The 21,666-nt window shown below is 46.3% G+C and overlaps 1 long non-coding RNA gene across 1 annotated transcript; it reads left to right on the forward strand.

Annotated features, from left to right (window-relative positions):
- Nucleotides 1-20,075: 20,075 nt before the first annotated feature.
- LOC130523561 (uncharacterized) lies at nucleotides 20,076-21,521 on the forward strand. Its single transcript, XR_008949912.1, has 3 exons — nucleotides 20,076-20,333; nucleotides 21,222-21,337; nucleotides 21,424-21,521. It is a non-coding gene; the product is annotated as an uncharacterized LOC130523561 (long non-coding RNA).
- The last annotated feature ends 145 nt before the right edge of the window (nucleotides 21,522-21,666 follow it).

Below are 21,666 nucleotides of genomic sequence, written 5' to 3' on the forward strand. Positions count from 1 at the left end.
AGAGGAAGCCTGTTTATATGTGTGTGGGAGCGGATGTTCACTACAAGATGGTGAGAGATGGAGCAATACAATTTATTCCTTAAGTGAGGTAAAGGCCATATTGCCTACCATTAACAGAGCAGAACGTCGGCACGGGCTGATAATTAAGTAATCCATGAGAGCATGAGCAATATAGGACAATCACTGACATCCTCTGCTCCTTTGCCACGTCGTCTTTTTTCTCCAACATCATTTTAGATTATGCTGGAAAACATTATTGCATTGTGATTTGGAAGCGCTGCTGTACAGGAAAATGTTCTGCTCACAGCTCCAAACTAATGATTCCAGCGAGATGAACTCATTTCAGAGACGCGTGCCTCCTGTCACACTCCTCTGATTTGCTTTTCTTTGCAAACTTTTGTCTCCCGTTTGATGGAACCAGGGGAACGTGGGTGCTTCGCAGCTCCTTCAGGACATTTTGAGGAATCAGAAGAACTGACAACAACATCATATCATCACCCGATGAGATTTTCAGGGGAATTTTTGTCTTGATTCATTTTAATTTGAGCAGATATGCAACAACGTTTCCAGCCCGGTGAGAGGTGTGAATCCTCATCTGTCCTTCACCACCTGCTGTGCACCGTCACTGAGCCCAGAGATTAAAACCTACAGATGTGGCCGGCTTCTTCATCACCAACATGTTGTTTGAATGCTCACAGGCCTCATGCGCTCTCACTGGGAACCTGCAGAATCCATCATCCCAGCGTAAAAATTAATGTTCAAATCTTGTAACAATAAGGCTTTTTTTCCCCAATTAGTCATGGAGTTCCAGGAAAGAAAAACAAATCATAGCTGAAGTCAGTTTTCTTTTTATTCTTTTGTTCCTACTAATGTGTTCCAGTAACATACTGGAATCACACCAGTAACAAACTGCTGGTCGTTCTGTCCTGGGGGAACCTGGTAGAACCTGGCCAGTCCTACATGAGCTCCATATTCATCGTTTAAAGTTCTTTTTTTACGTGACAAATGTCATTGATTTTGCAGTGTCACTTGACAGACAGCAGAGAGTGCTTTAGCACCTCCCAATTACACCGAGCCACTCAGGAGCCTCATTAGCCTTAAAATGATTATCAACGTTACTACAGCATAGAAGAAAAGGTTTCACTCAAAGCAAGAAATAAAGAGTTTTTCTGACGGCTTCGCGGCGGCGTCACGCTTAAATGCGTGGATGCATCCCCCTTGTACATTATTTATTTAAGCATGTTTCACATCATTGTCTCACTTGACTTGTTAGAACTGTTGGTTTCCGTCACACACAGAAAAATGGACAAAGTCTCTCCCTGTATTTCATCATGTCGGTACTGTAGCAACTGAAATATTTATTCCAATTGCAATTTACAGCAGGCCGCAGCAGCAGACCCCATCATTCGTCTCGCCGCGCGTCCACATCCATTCCCATTGTTTCTTAAGAGAAATTGAGTCATGGGAGGTTTGGGACAAGACTCTTCAATTCCCTCCCTCACTTCCTAACCAAGGGTAACATTTTAATTCTTTCCTTCATCCCTCAAGACTGGAGGGGAAAAAAACACAACAATTTCACGATCACCTCGCCGCTAGAGCCTTGTTTAATAATTCCCAATTATGCAGCCAGGCACCTCGTCCTCAGCGTGCGCCTCACCACGCTGCCTGCACACCACTGGCTCGCCGCTCTGTGTGTGTTCAGTCATCTCCGTATCATCCACGGGCACGTCCCCCCCCCCCCCCCATCTTAGCAGGTTCCAGCGCCGGGACCTGCTCTGTTTTTCTTTAATAATACAGCACGGCATCGTCCAAGAGGGAGTTTCCTCTGTATCTGGCCTCGGCCTTTTCTCTCTAATTTGTCACGCAGTTTACCCAAACATGCAGCAAACAGCATTTGCAGCCCTGCGTGTGGCTGATGCACTGGTGCACGGGGGACAACGTGCGCTCGCTCTGGAGGTGGTGGTGGGGAGCTCAGAGGGTTAAATGGAATCAACACACTTTAGATGATTCTTTTGCAAGCATTTTTGCTGTTAGTTATGAAAGAAAACACCTTGAAGGTACCACTTAGATGCAAATATTCCTCACTTTTGCAGTTAAGAGTCATCAAATATTTCCCTTTAGCTCGACAGCACGGCCGCATTGAGGCTATGCAAATGAATTACTCTAAAGTTGGGTTAGGGAAAGGGTGAGGACAAAGTAGGAACGAGACGTTTCGGTTTGGAAAAATCCCACTGTTGACTTGCAAACTGGTTGCTTCACTCGTTTTTTTCTGGAGGAGGGGTGTTTTGCTGTGCTCTGTGTGTCTTCTCCATTTCCTTCCTGTTCTTTCTTCCGCCGGTAAACAAATTTCTAAATCACCCGGGGTGTCGCAACAGGACATACGCTCAGCTTGTAGCGATGCTTTATATCAGCGCCTCTTGTGTAACGTTGCATTACAACACCGACTCCTGGTTTTTGTTTAGTTCCACTGGGTTAAACTGAAAAAAACAAACCCTTGATTTTAACTCACCCTTGAGTTTTATCTCTCTTCCAGAGACACAACAGGACAAGCACCTGAAAACACACCAGCCAGCTCCTGGCTACCTCAACGTTTCTGAGACGAATCTTCGGCTTCTTGACTGGCAAAGTTCAGCACTGGAATTTCCCGAGTTTGGTTTCTTTTTTTGCATGTCACCTTTAATTTTGCACTCGCTTTCCATGTGGAAGCAAGCGCAAAATTAGTGAGTACATGTTGCACGGAGGTCACAGGCCTGATCAGAGCCATGTGTTCTGAACATTGCATGTACGTTTTTCCCGTCAGTCCTTGTGGAAATCATTCCCCGCAGTGACCCACCCACGGTCACGAGCTCGCTAGGACACGGAAACACGGAGGGCAACATTTAGTCACGTGTGACAAGTGCAGAAAACGGAGGTCACACGCTTGAGGGAAATCTAGTGTTTAATTTTGTTTCATTTTTGAGCCACTTTGAAGGAATTCGCCTCTTTTCCATCATCAGTTACCACGTCAGGGTTTCTCTTGAACGCTGTAATCACATTTTGCTCTTGAAAAACTTGATTTCTCTTCATAATAAGCAGGTTTCTGATGACATTTATGATGTAAAATTCAATTTTATTCACACATCCTGAAAGAAGCTGAACCTGTTAAACCAGCACACTGAGACTTTCCGGCAAAGGTGCATGTGCATGTGTGTGGGGCCCCTCCAAAGCATCCCCTCTCCATATGGTGGTGTGTACTGTGCACAGGTCAACTTGGAGCTCGGCACTGGAGAGGGGGATTTGCTCCGCGTGCCCATTGTCTGTCCGCAGAGCCTGCAGAGAGAGCGTGCAGCGTTCAGAGCATCACTGCCAGCCTCTAATATGGCAAATGAATGCATGAGCGAATACAAGGATGAATAACTGAATGGATAAGCACAGACAATTTACATAATTGCATGTAGGGTGTGTATTTTTGACTGTTTTGATGAGCTATTTGCATATTCAGACTGTATAGAAATAATTCAGTCAATACTAGATCCATCATGTAAATGCAACATTAACTGAAAAAGAAGGAAGGAAAAAGAACTCAAACAATAATAATGATAATGATGTTTTCTGCCCTGGGGGGGAGATCTCCTCCCAGCCTCTGGGGCAGTTGCTGTCGAAATATGACGCGTGATAACAACAATTCAGTTATGATATGTTTGTTTAACAGGTAGAAATATCAGCCATTAACGGAAACAAAGAAGTCTTGTTTGCGAAATCCTTTTTCTTATGCCCGGGGCCCTGACTTTCACCAACGCGACTTCCATTTTCATAATTCACCAACTCCACGCTGAGTGTTGCGCTGTCATGTTGCATCATTCAAAGTGTTTGAAGTGCGCGTTGTCCTCAGAAACGTGCGTGCCGACATCTTTTGAACCACTAAAAGCGCCGCGGTGGCTCCACGTTCCTTTTGTTGTTGTTTTAGGCGGCACAAGGTGCCAGTTAACCTTCACCTGGTGAAAGAGAGGCTGGCTGGTCGGTGGTGGAGGCGAAGGAGGCAGGGGGCTGAAAGGAGAGAGTGGCAGATGAGCTCTGTGTGTGTGTAGGTGGGTGTGTTGGGGGTTTTGACCTGCTTACCCTTCACCTTTTGTCTCCCTGTGTGGTGCAGTTGTGCGGGCTGCAGAATGGCACCCCTGCCTGGGTTTTAACAGGCCCGTCTCCACCACCTTCTCCCTCCCTCCCTCCCTCCCTCCATCCATCTTCCAGGCCTGCAGCTCCAGCACATATTTTCCCTGGAGTGAATCAGAGGGGAGGCTTCTTCTGACCTGGTCACTTCTCTTTCAAGCATCTCATTTTTGCAGAACGAGCCTTAATGGCTTATTTTGCTTGTTGTACTAATATTTCTCGCATTTGTCGGCCATAATTCAAAATTCTATGAATTAGTCATGAGAAGATCTATTTTTATTTAGAAGCTTTAACGTGAAAACCCCTCCGTGGCTGATTTAGCAGTAATGTGTGCTGCAGGCAGGACACTGGAAGCTTGGACGGGTGTGTTGGCTGCAGTCTGTCCAGAAAGAGGGGGTAAATGAGATGGCCTGCGGGCTGTGGGGGGGTGGACTGCTGCTGATCACTGTCCACCACATTAAGCACCACTCATTTCAACCCTGCTTACACGCACAATCACCACATCATCGTATGCAAAAGAGAAGCGTTGCAGTGTGAAAAACAACAACAGCGCTGATGAAAGCCTCCTAATGTGCTACCAAGGAGCAGGTCATTTGTAGAAGATGGACTTCAATATTAGTTTCACTACACTTAGAAATGGCACAGTAATGTTAAGAATCAGGAAAAATTAGATTTTCTTGTATAATGTACACCGAATGTCAAAGTGAAATCCAGCTGTTGACACATCGGTCAGTTGTATTAATGCTGTTAATCATCAGCGGCCTGTAAAAACATGTTTAGTTAAAGTCTTGTTTAACACTGTCAGCACAAGGATGAGAACGAGAGGAACACACCCTGGACATGTCACCAGACCACTGCAGGCCACACACCCTTCTCTGTCTCTGACACACACCTTAACATAAACCTGACCCGTTCTAACATTAACATTTAAATCGAGTCTAAACCCTCGAAAAGCCCTTTGAAGGACCAGCCTCACTTTCCAAAATGCTCTAGCTTTAATGTTGCCACTGAAAATGCATATCACGGTCCTCACTATGTAGCATGTGCAGAAACACACTCACACTTCCAGCTTTGTGAGGACTTTTATGGACATAATACATTTTCCAGCACCTAACAATCACAACTAAACCTCTAACATCAACCTTTAAGCCTTCACTTCACCCTCAAACAGCCAGATGAGGACCAGCCATAATGTCACAGACACACTCAATACATGCTTCTGCCTGCCATTCAACCCAATGTGCACATTTCTAACTGCGAGAGCCACCAGGGTAGAATCAGAAGATACACATAGGAAGATGTTAACCTCAGGAGAAGATGGTGGCCTGACAGACTGTTGAGACGGAGCTGCTGATGAGTAATGATAGCCAACCATCTTGCACAACCTGATGTTATCATCCCCTATTTGTCAGTAAATATAGTAAAAGCTGACATGTGTTGTGTACTTTACAGGATTTTCCCTCCCGTCCACTCAGCAAACACGCTCTGTGGAGGTTATTTACTGCAGTCGCAGAGTTCTGCAACGCTTAACACATTTGTACTTCCTGAATGCTTCATTTAATAAACCGTGCTGGTGCAATTTGTTCACTTAGCCTCATGCCTAGCTATTTGTTCCTTTACATGACAGGGGAGCGCTTCCTGTCAGGAGTGTTTTTGTTTCCTCTTTGGATGCTGGAAGCAGTCAAATGTGCTGAACTCACAGAGCGCAGCCGGGCGGGAGAGGAAGGGGAGAGAGAAGCTAAGCAGACTGGAGTAAACAACGTTTTGGCTCCTTAAATAAAACATTTGTTTGTGATTGAGGCTTCGTGATGTGAACAGCGTGACCTGTTTTACTGGGAGTCTCCGAACAGCCAGCCCGTCACCCTCGCAGAAACAGATCCATCCCTTTACCCGCAGACTCGCGGCCTATTCATATTGCATGAGAACAAATTTTTCTGACAACTTGAGTGATAGATTTGTACAAGGCCCAAATGTTTTCTCCCTGTGCAGAGGCCTCGTCTGAGTGACATAAATTGCTATTAATAAAATTTTCAACAATACACGGCAAATGAGTTTTTTCTGTTAACACGGTACGAGCCGGAGCAAATGGTGCCTGTTGGGGGGCTTCTGGGGAATAAGGCCCCCGTCTGAGTCAACATGTGAAGGAAGCGTGAGGCGTTTCATCTGAGGGGAAACACGAAGAGGCGGACGGTTACCAGCTGAGACAGGCCAGTAAGCAGCTGCTGGTATCAATGCTGGGATGTAAACACGCGTTTGCTCGCCGTTTTCAGTTTGGATGAGCGACAGAAACGAAAGAAAAAATGAATAAAAATCACTCAAACATCAAAATAATGTTTGCTAAATTTGCAGGTTTGGCAGCAAAATGTGGAATATTGAAAACCTTCCAAGCGCTGATGCTAATCTGGTTTAATCTGGTTGATTTTCATTGATCGCAGCGAAAAACCCGTCATTTTTATGTGATTTGCTAGAACGACAGCGATCGGTGGTTTGAATACTGGTGCCGAACCAACAGGTTTTATACAACGTCGCCTTCAGGCTGGCGATCAGTCGACCCAGTTACCTGAACGGGGGGCAGCTGTGTGGGGCATCTCACCTGCACATGATCCTGTAATCAACCCTCCACCTCTCTCTCCTCTTCACCACTGCTAATCAACCTTCCACCACTTATTTGAAATGGAACCATTGGGCCTGTGCCCCCCCCCCTTTAGCCTCCCGAAAAACATTTTAGTTGTTCTAAAGGAAATTTTCCACCTGATCTCACTAAAACAAGGAAGGAACGCAGGGACAGTACACTTGTGCTTCTTTGGTTGATTTTCCTTCCTCATTTCTTATTATTTAGCTTCAGCTCAGGCTTCATTAACGACGCTCACATGCACACGCACGCACGCGCACCCAGAGCAGAATTCCCAGAATTCGCCTCTTTCACCCGCCTTCCATTTTCAGCTGAAATAATTAACTGTGCACATGTTTGAAGGCGGGATTACGGTTGTCTAATTGTAGTGAGCGTTGTCATGGAGACTATCTGGCCATCATTGAATAAACAGCCTTACTTGGTTGTGTTTGGCTAAAATGGGCCTTTGTGCAGATGTCTGACTCAGATTTATGATGGTGAAACAGATTATATTTGGCAGGAGAATCAATAGGCCGACCACTCTGGACCCACTGCTTATTTTGATAAACAGCTCCGAGTGGAACCGGCCCTCGAGCTCGGCCCTCATCTCTTCGCTCCAACGGTGTGAATTAACGTCAAATTTCCCTTCACAAGGAGAGCAAATGTTTCTTTCAAGTGTTCAGTATTGCATTTAATGTTGCATTTTCGACCCCTTTAGGAAACATTAAATACTCAGTCACAGTTGAGTCAGTCAGGAATTCATCCATCCGTTCATCCATCCCAGATGTTATGGAGTGAGATAAAAGATCACTATTTTTACTGTCAATAACTATGTACAAAACGTGTAGGGCCAAAGCCCGTACTGGGAGTGATGGGGTCTCAAATATCAAAGTATCAAATATTTAAATATATTTGTAAAATAAGACTCATCCCGTCTCGCAGCAGTTGAGGTGTTTTAGCTTCTAACCCATCTAATCAATACTCAGGACAAGATCGACTGAATGTTTTCTGAATGTTATTGATTTTATTGTTATTGACACTGCTGTGTCACTATGTGAATAACCTGGAACAATCAGTGACTCCACACCCATTTAACATGATGGTTTGACCCATGGAACACCCTCATTAGCTTATCGTTTCCCAAATGTAGGATTTATTCCCTTCGATGGAACCCGCTCCAGAACCTCTTGGACAACAAGTTTTTAAAGGATTAAAAGAATTCTTATAACAATTCCATCCAGGGTTCTGATATCGACCTCTTTCCCCACTCAATATCAGCATATTCGACACACATTTTGTGCATTCCTCTATACTTAATGTGGGTCGAGTTAACAGTCAAGATAAAAACAATATTCCAGGAACAGGAAGTCAATAATGCCGGTATCCCCCTCAGGGTGCACATTACCATTGTTGTGAGCAGGTTAATGCACTTCAAACAAGGTTTATTATACTGCAGTGCACAATGGTGAAGGGGGGGCGTGTGGTGGTCGTGTGCTGCCCAACAAGATGCTTCTGCGCACGTGCGTGTGTGTAATACACATCTGAAGGTCAGGAGCTGGAAGGCCAAGGGTCAGATCGTCCTAAGAGTAGCGTCAGATGGGCTCCTGTGCCATCGGTGGAACTTTGGGCTTGTTTGTGTCTAAAGTGTTTCCACCCCAGAGAAGAGACAAACCTGCTCTACGACCCTTCACTCATCCAGAAACACCTTCAGTCAGAGCGGGAAATGATCAGGCTGGACTTCATTAATTACATCAAATGCGTCTCCTCCCTCCAGATATGACCGACAGGGTGATACGCAGCCACGTTCCTTCCTTGTATTTATTTTCAAACACGCGTCTGTCTTTAATCTCTTTTTGGGGCCAGCGGCATCCCGTAGGGTCCGCTAGAATAACACTCCCCACACAGCAGTCTGGGGTCCAGGAGGGGGCTTTTAGGCACCGCTGCAGCGCGGTCGGACCTGCAGCTCATCAATATTGCAGAGTACTAAAGTAGGCTGGTGGTGAAAGACAGGAGGGGTCAGTCCCATCCGAGCCTCCAGACCTCTCCAAACAGGAGCAATAACTGATCCCGTTTCAGAGCTACACTTTCTGTAGCTGCTGAATAAATAATAAGGAAACATATGGCTTATTGCACAGCCTACAGAAATTTACCAATTGGGCAGGGATGACCTTCGTATCCCACAATATGGCACGTCGCTCTTTAAACCTTGTTGGCTGTTTGAGCCCCCCCCTTCACTGTCGTTGACCCCAGATTTACAAATGAGCTGCTGGTCACTGCACCTTTGATGTGGCTACGACAGCAAAAGAGTCTAACCTGCAGGCCAAAGAGATGGAGGGATTGTTTCCATCTATTTATTTCCATGCTAAGGTATAGTGAGCGTGATGACTTTGAAGACAGCGGGGGTCTGGAAGCCCTGCCTGGTTCTTCTTCATCATGCTGCGGTGCCTCAGCGGTGGCCCACACCATTGCAATAAAAGAACAATGAATAGTGCACATCCTGTATTGATTTGTTTGCCCGAATTTCTGAGCGAATGTTCAGATGTATTTATAATGGTTTCATTAAAGCCCCCTTTGATCTAAAGAATGCAACAGATTCCTCTGTGTTGTCAGTGTGCTGAAAATGTCGATATTAGCTGGAATTATGTTTTTCTTTTAATCATCAAATAATCACTTTTATGGCGCCGAGTCGGGGATTCTTTTCCTGGAAAGATGCACGGCTGCCTGCGCAGCGTTGGGTCGGCACTCATGAGGGTTTTTTTGGGAAATGAAATATTCTATTTGAAACACAAACAGCTTTAATTATTGAAACTGACATTGCCCTTGACTTTGAAAGATACTTGGCTGTTGACATTGGATAAAAGAAGTGGGGGATCGGGAGGATTTCTGCGCTCGTCACTTAATGAAGACGTTATTTAGAGGTGACTCTGGGCCGTCTTAAGAGTCATTGGAGCGGGCAAACACAAAGACAAGTGATCTGATGAATGGCTCATTAATGCGGCTGCCTCTCAAATGAAAAGCAGCCAAACTTTATATTTTAAAGGCGCAAAGTTCTCCCTTTAGAGATCAGCAGGCAGGAAGCTGTTTGTTGAAAGCACCAGAAGCAGAACCCAGTGCCCCCCGACCGCCCCAGACCAGTTATGTGACCAGGAGGCCCACGAGCGGCGTCAGCAGCAGCTCTTTAAGCCTCAGTGATCAGCTGATGGAATCCAGGTTTGCCTGATTGCAGGATCGGACTCACCTGGGGGAGGGGATATGACATGAGATAAAATCAAGCTTAACTTTGAACCAAGAGTGGAAATATTAGACTGTATTTTCTTCATTTGTCACCCAAACCAAGAGTCTAAAGAACAAGAGCATTAAAATGATGCAGCAAAAAAGGGTTAAAAACCTAAAACCCTTGTAGCGGACAGCACGGGCAGCATGGGACGAGATTAGGACCTTTATGGTGGCAGCGGAGCGCAATGACGTCATCTACACACTCCTCACTGTCAGATTCCAGCTGACAGGAAGTGAAATCAGCTGTGACACAACCAATTTTCTCTCCTCCCAGTTTGCCAGTGGAGAACTTCTTGGAACAACATACCAAAAGGATTCCTGCTCTGTGCGCTGAGCTACATTTGGACGGAGCCCAGACAGCCCAAAATAAATCCAAATAAAACTAACAGACAGGTCGAACTGGGTAATCATGCATTTATTTATGCACTGAAACTCAGAATTGATGCAAGTCCTTTGGTTGAAATGTCGTCTGTTAGACAGACTGACAATGCTAACTGCCAGCTGCTGAACATGATGGAGCAGAGCGGCGTCGAATATCACCCGAGGACACGATAGAGATCAAAACTGAAGCGCTGAAAGAGTGAAAATGGCTTTCAGGTGATTCATCTGTAGCCAGGAAACAAATGAATGCTAATGCTGCTCTCTCTCTAACTGCCTGGTCTGTAAACAGGCCCCCGCTGACAGTTACCTTTGTTCTCCTTTGGAGAGCGTTTTGATCTATAATTAACACTATAAACTTGCAGATTAAAACCCATCTTCTTCTCTCCTAGTTAAAAGTGGAGCAGGAGAAACTTTTTTCTTTCCCCCTTTTCCTTAGTTAAACACAATTAGTTAAAAAAGCCCAATTAAGTTCTATTAAGGAATTAAAGTAAATTTCCAGAATCAGCCGAGGAAAGTTGAAAGAGGAACCCTTTGGAATTTGCATGATCGAGCTTGTTTGAGCGTGAAATTGCTAAATAAATAAATGCTAAGTTCAACATTTCTGACCTGAACTGAACCAAAAGATTATATTTCATAACGTGAACATGCAGTGTGAACGCAGGCACGTTCACCGCTATTAACTATAATCTCACTGTCATGCTTGTGTGAACATGCACAACATTGAGGTGCACGTGTGAACATGACCGTGTTCTGTTGTAAACCCTCTTGTTGTCTGTGCGTATGAAATAAACGGCAGAGAGGTGAGAATTTCTCTGTCTTCCACAGGAAACGGCAGCTTCTGCTGCCTTCGTGGCTGAAACAAACAGATCCGTCACTGAGAAGGGCTGCAGCCAATCAAAGATCAAAGATCAAAGATCAGTCAGCCTTGTTTTTGCACGTGTTGTCGATCCTTTTCTTTAACACGAGTAGATCTCAGTCTTCGAATTATTATATGTTCTCCAACAAACACGAGCCACCGTTCGCCACTGTCAGCCTCGGACGTGCGTCCTCGTGCACTCTGTTGGCCATATTTAGTTAGAACACGGTCCTCCAACAGACCTGTGAAACAGTTTAACCTGTGTAAATATCACAGAGAAGATACGATCACATGACTGCAGTGCTCCGTTTGGAGGGAAACTGGAGGTTATTTCACCAAATGGACTTTTTCTAGCAGGTTGTCAAAATCCTGCACCAGGCACATAAAGTTTAAACACCCGTAAAACATTTTATTCAAGAAAAGCTGCAGCAGCAGCAACCTGGCACAAAGAGAGGAAGCGTTTTCCTCTTCCTCTCCCTGGGGAGGACGGAGCTGCAGGTCTTCGGGGGCCACGATTCTCCTGCATGGAGGATACTGGTCAGTGAGCAGGAGACAGAGACGCTTCCACTGCTGCATTTTTAGTACTTCAGCATTTCATAAGTCATTACGAGGCGCCCTGGGTTTATTTATCCGCTGCCGCTCCCACCTGAGAGACAAAACAGGCCCCTTTATTTCCACAAAACAGCCTAAATCCATGAGAGACGGACACACAACAAGCACCGTCTCAGGGAGGACTTAATCTCTGGGAAAATTGCTGTTTGGAGAGAAAATTAAAACAACAATAAACAATTCAATCTCTCCAAAGATTTCATTCTTCCACATTTCAAATGCCACAGCACCTAATTATAGCCTTAAGTCAGGCGCTTTGATGTATTTTCCCTCAGCGGGGAAGCGTGGCTGGAAGTGCTTTTCTGCTGGTCCTGAGGTAAACTGCCTGATGGTGCACAGCAGGATGTGATCACAGTGAGCACACGGTGCGTTTATGTGCAGCTGCGGAAGAAGAAACACCAGCATGTTGTTGTGTAGCAGGATTAGATCTCATTCCCTGACACGCAGCAGCTGTATTGTTGACAGTGACTGGGGAGGGGGGCCAGACCGCTGGCCGTTGAGTTTTGATGCCGCCGGGACGGTGAAACTCTGATTTGACAGTGACGCAGCCACGAACTGAGCTTTCTCTGCACGCCAGTGAGGGGAAAAAAAAGTAAAAAAATAAAGCACAGAAAAATACTTTCCTGGTTGGCGTTTTGGGCTTGAGTCGCGCGGCGCCCGGCGCCCGACACTGGCAGCCTGCTGCTGCAGCACAGGCCCAAGATCAACAGCGAAGACAGAGACGCCACCCTGCGTGTTGGCGGGACGCTGCTCCTGGGCCGTCACACGCAGGAGGGCTGCCGCTGTCACACCTCAGCGCATGAAACCATAAACGGGCCCGGGTGGGGGGGGGATTAACGTTCATGGAGGGGTGGAAGTGGACGCTGGGCTCTGCTGTTTTCTCTTGGCTCCTTCCCTGGCCTGACCGCCAGCCCCCCCACCCCACCCTCACGCCTCCTCCACCCTCCGCGCTGCTGGTAAACTCACCTCAGGATGACATTTGACATCCAGACAGGGAAAAACAGTTTTCACTGATGCTTCCTGATGATGCCTCATTCATGTGTGAGTCTCCCTGTCTCGGCCGCCCGCCGCTCATGTGTTTCCCATCAGGAAGGTCTGTGGTTACCTTCCTGATTTTGCTGGACTGGAAAAACATAGCTAATATGGTGTGATCTGGAAAAAAGCTTTGATGCAGAGGCTTTACAAATAAACCCCCGAATGCCATATGGTTTGCATTCGACTCTTAATTTATTTCCTATAAATGTCTATTGAACGTCGTGCCGAGCCAACATGTGTGTAACCAGACTTGGAAAGCAGGAGGCCGGAGAGAGCAGTTTTGTGGCAGCGCGTGATTATTATGACTCGTCCGTTTTCTGTCCTCCTGCGTGATAGAGGAGAGGCGCCGCTCTTCCAAAACAAGCAAACAAGAAAACATGAAAACACGGCGCCGCAGAGCTCTGCGACCGTGGAAGGCCCACAAAGAAAATCCCCTGGAAGAGTAATTAAACAGCGATGATCACCATGACTCAACAACCGGCAGACTTTTCCCCATGAAGCTGGATATTGGGTTACCACCGACCGAAGGGAAGAGACGGCAGGCGTCCTGCGGTGGAAGACGTGGAAGTGAGCTTTTCCAAACACGGCAGACTTTCCTACAGCGGCTTCCAGCACAGTTTAGATACAGTACATACAATAAAACCGGCACCTCAGGGCCTCCATCTGCCCGCAGCTTCCTGTGTGGGTGTGTCAAAGCTGCTTTCGCCATTTTATCGCTTCAAGAACGACATCAAAGATCAGAACCTGACCATCGAAACCATCGAAACAAACAAACTAAGTTGTGAAACACTCGCCTCACACTGCTGGACGCGTCGGTGCCACACCAGGATGTCCCTGGAGCAGCGGGCTATTAAAGGATGCGCGCGCGTATCAGACGGAATATTAATGTATTTATGTCTGATAGCGGAGCTCCGTATTTACTTTCAGCCCGGTGAGAGGAGGAGAGGCTATAATCACTGATTGAAATGTAAATGTGAGGCGCTAACTGAAGTATTATGGCCAGCGAGCATGCAGAGTGGAGATATGAATTACAATCTGTCCCACAGCTTTTTCTCATCGGACATTATGTAAATGGAAGTATAAGTGACCGGCGGTATTTGAAACAAAAATGGATGCAGTAGGCGATAAGTGAGAGTGGTTGACAGTGGTTCTGGATCTCCACACATGTTTGAAATTCAGGGATGATAATTTGCTTGTGATAAGTATGTTCAGTACACCCGTGCATGCTAATGGAGCACGCTGGGGCCGGGACGTCTGCCGGCTGTTTGGAGCTGGACGGCAGCTGGAGGTCTTTAAAGTTTTCACAGCTCGAAAAAATATTTCGAGGAATTCAGCAGCGCGTTTTCTAGCTCGTAGCTGCGGCGGCGTGTCCAGATGTGGCCGAGGCAGAAGCACATCGGCGTCACTTTCTGACTGAAGCCGGGATGGAATCAGCCCTAACTGAGGCCTTAGCCAAAGGTTTGGGCCGCACCCCCGCCTTGTTTCCACAAACATGTTCATAACTGGATCCACCGGGGGTGACGGAGAAACGGGCTCGCCGACCTGCAAAGTTTGATCTTTTCACATCTGTTTAGAAATGCATCAGCCTTGACAGGAGGGGGGCGAGGGTGGGCAGAGCGGGGCGGACCGGCCCAGTTCCCTGCACTGTAAACAATGGGGGTGTGGATTATTTTGGAAACAATGTGTTTATTTAAAAAGCCCACTTCCTGAAGTCTCCCATTAATTTTATTGGCAGCGGCTCCAGTTCTGAAAATCATTGTTTAGAGGTCGGAAAAGTACCAAACAGGCACGACGAGAAGGAATGCTTTGCATCAGCACTCGGTTCCTGTGTGATAGGACGGCAGAATTAATAGAATTGGTGCTAGCTATTTCTGCTTTTTAATCATCTGGGGAGATCTGAGTGTGGGTTGGGGGGGGGGGGGGTTGGAGGAAGCGTTTGGGTGTTTTTGTTGAGTCTGCTCTGGCGTGGCTTCCCCGTGCGTGCCCTACGTGAAGAGATGTAAAGAAAGTTTCAAAATAAAAGGAAAAGAATAAAGCTAAACACTGTTTTTCTGCTTAGTCTAAAGGGCCACGAGCGGTCTACGTGCGCTGCCTGCGGGGGCTGAGCTGTAGCTGCGAGCTGTGGAGCCCAGCAGCGACGCCCACCGTCCCCGACTGCCCAAAGCCACATCCTGTCCAAAAGGAAAAGCCTTGCACTTTCTCCTGGGGAGGAACGGAGGCATTCATGTGATCTCAGCTACTCACAAAGCTGCAGCGCGGCTCCGCTCACACCTCGGTCTCATCCTGCCGCGCACGTTCCAGCCACGACACGGGTCCGAACCGACGGCGCCCCGATTAATGAGCGAATAAAGAAACTACAGGAAGCGGAATCTGGTTTGGTGAAGTTGACTGCAACCCCTCGCCAGTTTCTGCCTTCTGGTTTCTGATCTGGAAAAGTTTCAAGGCTTCGCCAGCAGGGAACAAACAAGACCGCCGCGTCGTCACGCCAAACCAATTTCTCACTGTAGAGAAATCTTGGCAGAGTCTACCAGTTCATTTCTGAGAGTGACACATGTGGGGGGGGATGAGAAGGTATTAGGAATGAGCGGAGCAACCTTAGCACCAGACGCAGGCTGGAGGCCAGAGTGTAACAGGTAAACTCAGAGGAGGGTGGTTAAGCCCTAGTTAGGCATGTAAATCCCACCCTTTACAGCCGGAGCGCTCCAGTAGATCCCTGTCAATTTCCTGCAGCTGTGCTTGGGAGGATTTACATGAATACACTCCATCACCAACGTTTAGCCTTCTGTGTTCTACATTTACTCACTTTTTGGGTTGGTTCGGAAATTGGTCACACTTTTTTTGTCTGGCGAATGGAAAGAATGGTTTTATTTACCAGCCAGCCGTCATGGCTTTTGTAAATTGACTCCTCCGTTTTGTGCACGAGCCAGGCAGGAGAAGGTTAGCTGCCTGCTCCCCGATAAGCTGGCAGAACCTATCAACCCCGGCCCGGAGATAGCGCTCTGTATTTCTGTCATGCTTTATCATCAGCTGGGGTGAAACTAAACCGGTGTTAAGCAAGAGTAGAGGGACCATTTCCCTGGATTACAGGCGTCAACTTTAATTTCAAAGACCAATGGTGTATCCAGGGAAGGTGCAGCTCCGCTTGCCACAGATTGGCAGCAGGCGCCTGATAAGCAGCCGCTCTACTTGTTCACATTCACAACAGGAGCCCATTGATCTCTGAGCCGCTGCTTTGCTGTGTAGAAAACAAGGCCGCCGCCGTCGGAGCGCCGGCGGGCCGGCCGAGCGTCTGTCTGGGAACGGAGGTGACGGCTCGAGCTCTGGAGCCCGAAGAGAAGCCAGAAAGGCTCCTTTATGAGCAAAGTTTGCTGGAGTCTACCCGCTGGGGGGGGGGGAGGGGGGAAGGGGGTATCCTTAATCCTTCTGCCCAAACCAAATTTACCAGACGTCTAATGACCCCCCCCCCCCCCTATTTTGTTAAGAGTAGGTGTTGGTATTAGAAAACCTTTCGAAATGATGTCTCACACGGGAAAAAACATCAATTTTGCCAAAGACCGCTCTCGCCTCTGGTGCAGAGCGGCGCCGCGCGGCTGTGCTGGCCTTTCTGTGGGGACGTGCACGTATCAAACGGCATAAAAAGCAGAACCTCTCTCATACCTGGGCAATAACACATTAATTCTTAAAAATCAGCCCATTTAAAGCTGTCATTACCACGGCGGGCTAATGGTTTTAAGGTGTGTGTTTGTTGCAAAAATTCAAATGAGATACTAAAATATGTACATATTCTGTGCAGAGGTGGATTAGGTTTGGGGTATTAATTATTAAGCAGGCATTATTATTATTACACTTTGCATCTTCTGGGTGGATCAAACTCACCTCACTGCAGGAGTGCTAATAATGAGACATCAATAAAACATCATCGTAATGTCAGGGAGACGCTTGTGTAGATGCAGCGTCTAATTTTACACGGGCCGACTTGGTCATTAGTTCACTTTGGCATGAATACTCGGCCATGCAAAACACGGGGGGGTTACAGAGGTGGCCTGATGTGGCCTGACAGTTGGTGCATCAAGCCGCTCCTTCATTAATGTTAATCACCCCACCAACCAAATCTCTGCACCTATATGCAAATATTTAAAGCATTTTACTTTTTAATGGAAAAGGTGTTTTTGTTCCATTTGCATAGTAATAGTGTCTATTGTGCTGCATCTCTGTCGCCGGCATCAGCTGCTCTTCATCGCAGATCCAGATGAGGAGGAAACAAAGGCGGAACATATTAAAACTCAGCGTAAAAAAGTTGCCCCCCCCCCCCCCCCCCCCCCTTCAAACGTGGAATCGAGCGACACGTCGGACTTGAGGTGGTCCAAAATTTCACTCAGCTGTAATGAGAAACTAACAAAAGCGGCGAAAGGTGGTGGTGGGGGGGGGGGGGGGGGGGGGGGGGGGGGCTTTATTGCCAAGCAGACATAATAACTTAATGCAAATTGTAACTAGTTAAGCACAGCAAAATGATATGATAGCGTTGTCTGCGGCAGATTGATATTATAATGTTAGCGTGAGCAAGTAATCACATTTGGTCCCTGATGCGATTACATTATTTGTTCTGCTTGTATCATACACCAATAAAAGCAAACATCATATTAGGATTCATGGCACTTTTCGCGTTGCATTATCAATATGTGGAAATAATTGTCTGCTGAGAGATTAAATTACATTATTGTGTATCTTTTTCATGCCTAATAAATAATGATGGATGGCTCTTATTTTCATCACCACCTGCAACCATTTTGTCTTCTTCCCCCTGCAAGTTAAAAATGAGAGAATAAATAAAGAAATAAAAAGGAACCCGGAGCCATGCACACCCGCAGGGTCTCGCTGCTGAAGTTTTGGTGTCTGATCGGAGACGTGAAAACTGCTAATATAAGCTAGACACCCTAAAAGTCAACACAAGACTGTTTATTCATTTATACATATCCTGTTGAGCAAAGACAATATGAATAACTGATTGACAGGGAAAAAGCCTCGCAGGTGCTTTTCTGTGTATCAGCGCTTGATCAAATGTTTTTTCTTCCCATCGGAGGACGTTTCAGACAGTAAAAACCCTGAGAACAGCTAAAGTACACATTCACTGACTCAGCTAATAAACTCACAGGCTGCTTTTATGTCAGCTGCAGTCTTATTTAGAAGGGAGGTCACAAACATCTGCGCACAAACGGCACAAATAAGACAAAAAGGTGCAGCTTCATATTGAGATGCTAATTCACAACTGTGGTATTTTTGAGTTCCCCACTCAGCCACTAAAGTGCAACTGCTGGACCGGGTTAGAGCCGCTAACGTTGCTCTGCTCGATACAAACATGTACCTGTGTGTTTATGTAAAAGTTAATTGCAGCCTGGGGGAGGGGGGGTGACGTTGTGTTGTTCATGCTATTACACACCCTAATGTCTGGAGTCCTCTTCTCAAATCCGCCCAAACACCAGGTGATCCGTACGGTTCAGGAATCCTTTGTAAAACATCCAAAACCATCAGAGGGGCTAAAATTTCCATTTGTTCCATTTGTTCTAGTTCTGAACGCCGTTTCATTCCTTCCTCGCTGGATTCTGACGCCCACAGAGACGGTTTGAACCCTTGAAATGCTTCCAAATCCAGAAATTCACAAAAATCAAAGGCTTAAATATATACATATTTATAGAAACACATATTGTTTTCAGATTTCCTGCACAAATGATTTAATTTTTATTTCCTTTTCTTGTGTGTGATCCAAGTGTGCACGTCACCCCCCCCCCCACCACCACCACCACCACCATCCCCCCAGGAGCAGCCCCAGCAAAGCCGTGCAGCCATTCGTGTGGCTGACTGACTTGACATTTCTCTCAAACTGTTTTGCATAACCTTAATTTTAGCGACTTCATTTGCACTTTAGGAAGATAAGAGAATTGATCAGCCGCCGCTGCGCAGGAGGCTCAGCTCCGCCGCTGCCGCTCTGCCCCCCCCTCCCCCCAAAAAAAGAAAGAAAAGCCGTCCACTAATCTCAGCTGTCAATACCTGAAACTCTTGTCACACGTGATGCATTTGTGCTGCGCTATTATGTGGCGATAAAACAAGGTGAGGACATTAGAAAGTCTCATCAGAGGGAGAAACGCTGTTATAACTTCATAACTTCTCAAGTCATGCCTCGTGCACAGCCAGGCGCACGGCCTTGCCAAAAATTTACATTTTAATGAAATATTTGAATAAGCACTTGAAATTCACTCTTGCAGGTCTCCTGGTTCTAAAACCAACATTACATGTTTGTGTTTTGACCGGCAGCATGGCAGGAATTAGCATGCCAGTCACACAGATTAGCAGGGCATCGGTGCAAAGGCAGAGGCCTCCTCAATCAGGGTTCACTGCAGGTAAACACGGTTGTGACGCCTTGAAATGGGACTCTCTCCCTCTTTAAAGGAGGGGAACTAGCAGCACGGGAGCGCGACACAGAGTCTCTGAGCAGGAGCAAACGTGCAGCATCTCTGCTGCTTTTAAAGCTTCGTACAGCTGATTATAAATGTTAAATAATAAATAAAGGAATCACACTTTGGCCGCAGTTCTGTCCAACTGTGGAGGTTTCTCATCTGGTTTTCAGGCAATGCTAATTGCTGATTTTAGTGCTCTGTTTTAGAGCGTGTTGATGCGTGTTGGTGCTAAACAAACGCTGCAGGGGACGTCACCCTCGACCTTTGACCTTTGTCACCTTCCGTCCGACCTCGGCTTCTTCAGTTGAGTCTAATTTTTACAGGTGATGGAAGAGATAAGAGGAGAAGAGGCTCCCAACTGCCGACAACGTTTGAGACTCGGTCTGGAGCCTCGTTGAGCAGCTCTTCATCAGCGTCGTTACACTTCTGCTTCAACCCGTCTGTTAAACAGCCCGTTTGGATGCAGCCGTCCGCTTTCTATCATTACATCAGCTCACACCAGGCCTGATAACTGGTCTGATAAGTTCTGTTATACTTTCATCCTCCTCTAGTTCCTCTTTTAATCACCCAGCCCCTCGGTGAAACTCAGCACTGGTTTGTAATAGAAGAAATTGGACCCAGCTGCAGCGAGCTGTTTTAACGGAGCTGCAGCCTGTAGCAAAACAGGCCTCGTTGTATTGTTCTGTTGTTGTGCCTACGTGTGTGTGTGTGTGTGTGTGTGTGTGTGTGTGTGTGTGTGTGTGCCGGAGCAGAGGGCAGCGAGGCATGCCTTTTGAACAGCAGGTGGTAATTGAAACAAAACAAGGGCTGATTAGGGAAGCGTCTGGCATCTCATGATCCAAACAGCGCGCCGCCGAGGAGCCCAAACACAAGAGCCCTGGAATAAAGTGGTCATCATCTAATTAACAGAACACATTTTAATTACAGAGTAAACCAAGCGGTGCCGTGTGTCAATTTAACTGATGTGGTAAGTGCCAGTTTACAATATCAGAAACAGACAAATAATTGGACTCTAATTACAAGCAGGCCTGCTGCACACCAGCGCCTGCAGCCCATCTTAATATGCTTTTTTCCTCCTTTCACACCAAACCATGAATAACAAACACTGCAGGATTAATTGCATCGCTACAACGTTGCTCGTTTGCCAGCTTTAACTCTGTCACATGTGAATAGCAGAAGAAATAGATGTGCAACAGCAGCTAACGGAGCTCCAGTGATGTCTCCCATCAGGGCGGCAGACGTCACTCTGTCATGCTAACAAAGCTGAGCTAGCTGGCGCGTGGGGTTGTGATCTCACTGGTTAGTTCTGACTGACTGGTTTAGACACACACGTCAATTCACAACAACCGCACCGACAACCATCGACAAATAATTGTCAAATTTCGAAATAAACTGTTCTACACTGAGTAGAGGCGGCATCAATGGCACAAAAAGGGTTTTAAACGTACCTGGCGCTCCACAAGGCTCATCGTTTGGACCACAGCTCTTCAGTTTTATAAAGACACGTTTACTATAGGTGGAGTTGTGCATTTCATATATAAGTCTTTTCTCGGAACCTTCTCGTTAACTGTAAAGACGACAACATTTCGTGTTTGTGTGACTGGTTTTTGTCCAACATTCGTTAAGATCTCGCTGCGTTCTGTGCGTGATTGTTGCTTAAATGTAGGAAATCAGCAACTTTATTGATACGATTGTAAGAAATTGTCCAAAAATCTCAATATAAAATGCAGATTTACATACGGGAGGGAAAGTATAGGAAGGTCCTGTCACTCTACGATATATCTGCTTTTATGGTCTGTAATCATATCATATGTTAATGCCTCTGCTCAGATTAATTGATGATTTTCTGTTGCAGATGACTTTCAGACGCAGACGTCTTCCATTACGCCGTCGTCCCTGCAGCTTTATGTTGATCAGCGTGAGCAACACGGACGCACACCGATCCAGCAGTGAAATACTGCCTACAGAAAGGTTGCTTGGAATTTTATATGGTTTCTATTAAATCTTGTCTTTCAAACGCCTTAATTAATAATAGCGGTGACATTTATGTTTTCCAGCAATAAGCTAAGGAAGAAGCGATTTATGTCACCTAAAGCTTTTTAACAAATCAATGCAACTATTTGTAATTGCTTGTTTCACAAGATTAAAAGTGCTTAGACTTGATCTCTGTCTGCTGTTTAGTGGCCGGCGTGACCTTTGCCCCCGTCATAAAAAGCCCGTCCCGGTCGTCAGCATCCTGTTATTTCTGCACTTTTAATGCCGTTTACAATTTACAGCTCATCAAATGCAGTTACCTAAAT

The sequence above is a fragment of the Takifugu flavidus genome, chromosome 4, assembly GCF_003711565.1.
Source record: "Takifugu flavidus isolate HTHZ2018 chromosome 4, ASM371156v2, whole genome shotgun sequence".
Lineage (NCBI taxonomy): Eukaryota > Metazoa > Chordata > Actinopteri > Tetraodontiformes > Tetraodontidae > Takifugu > Takifugu flavidus.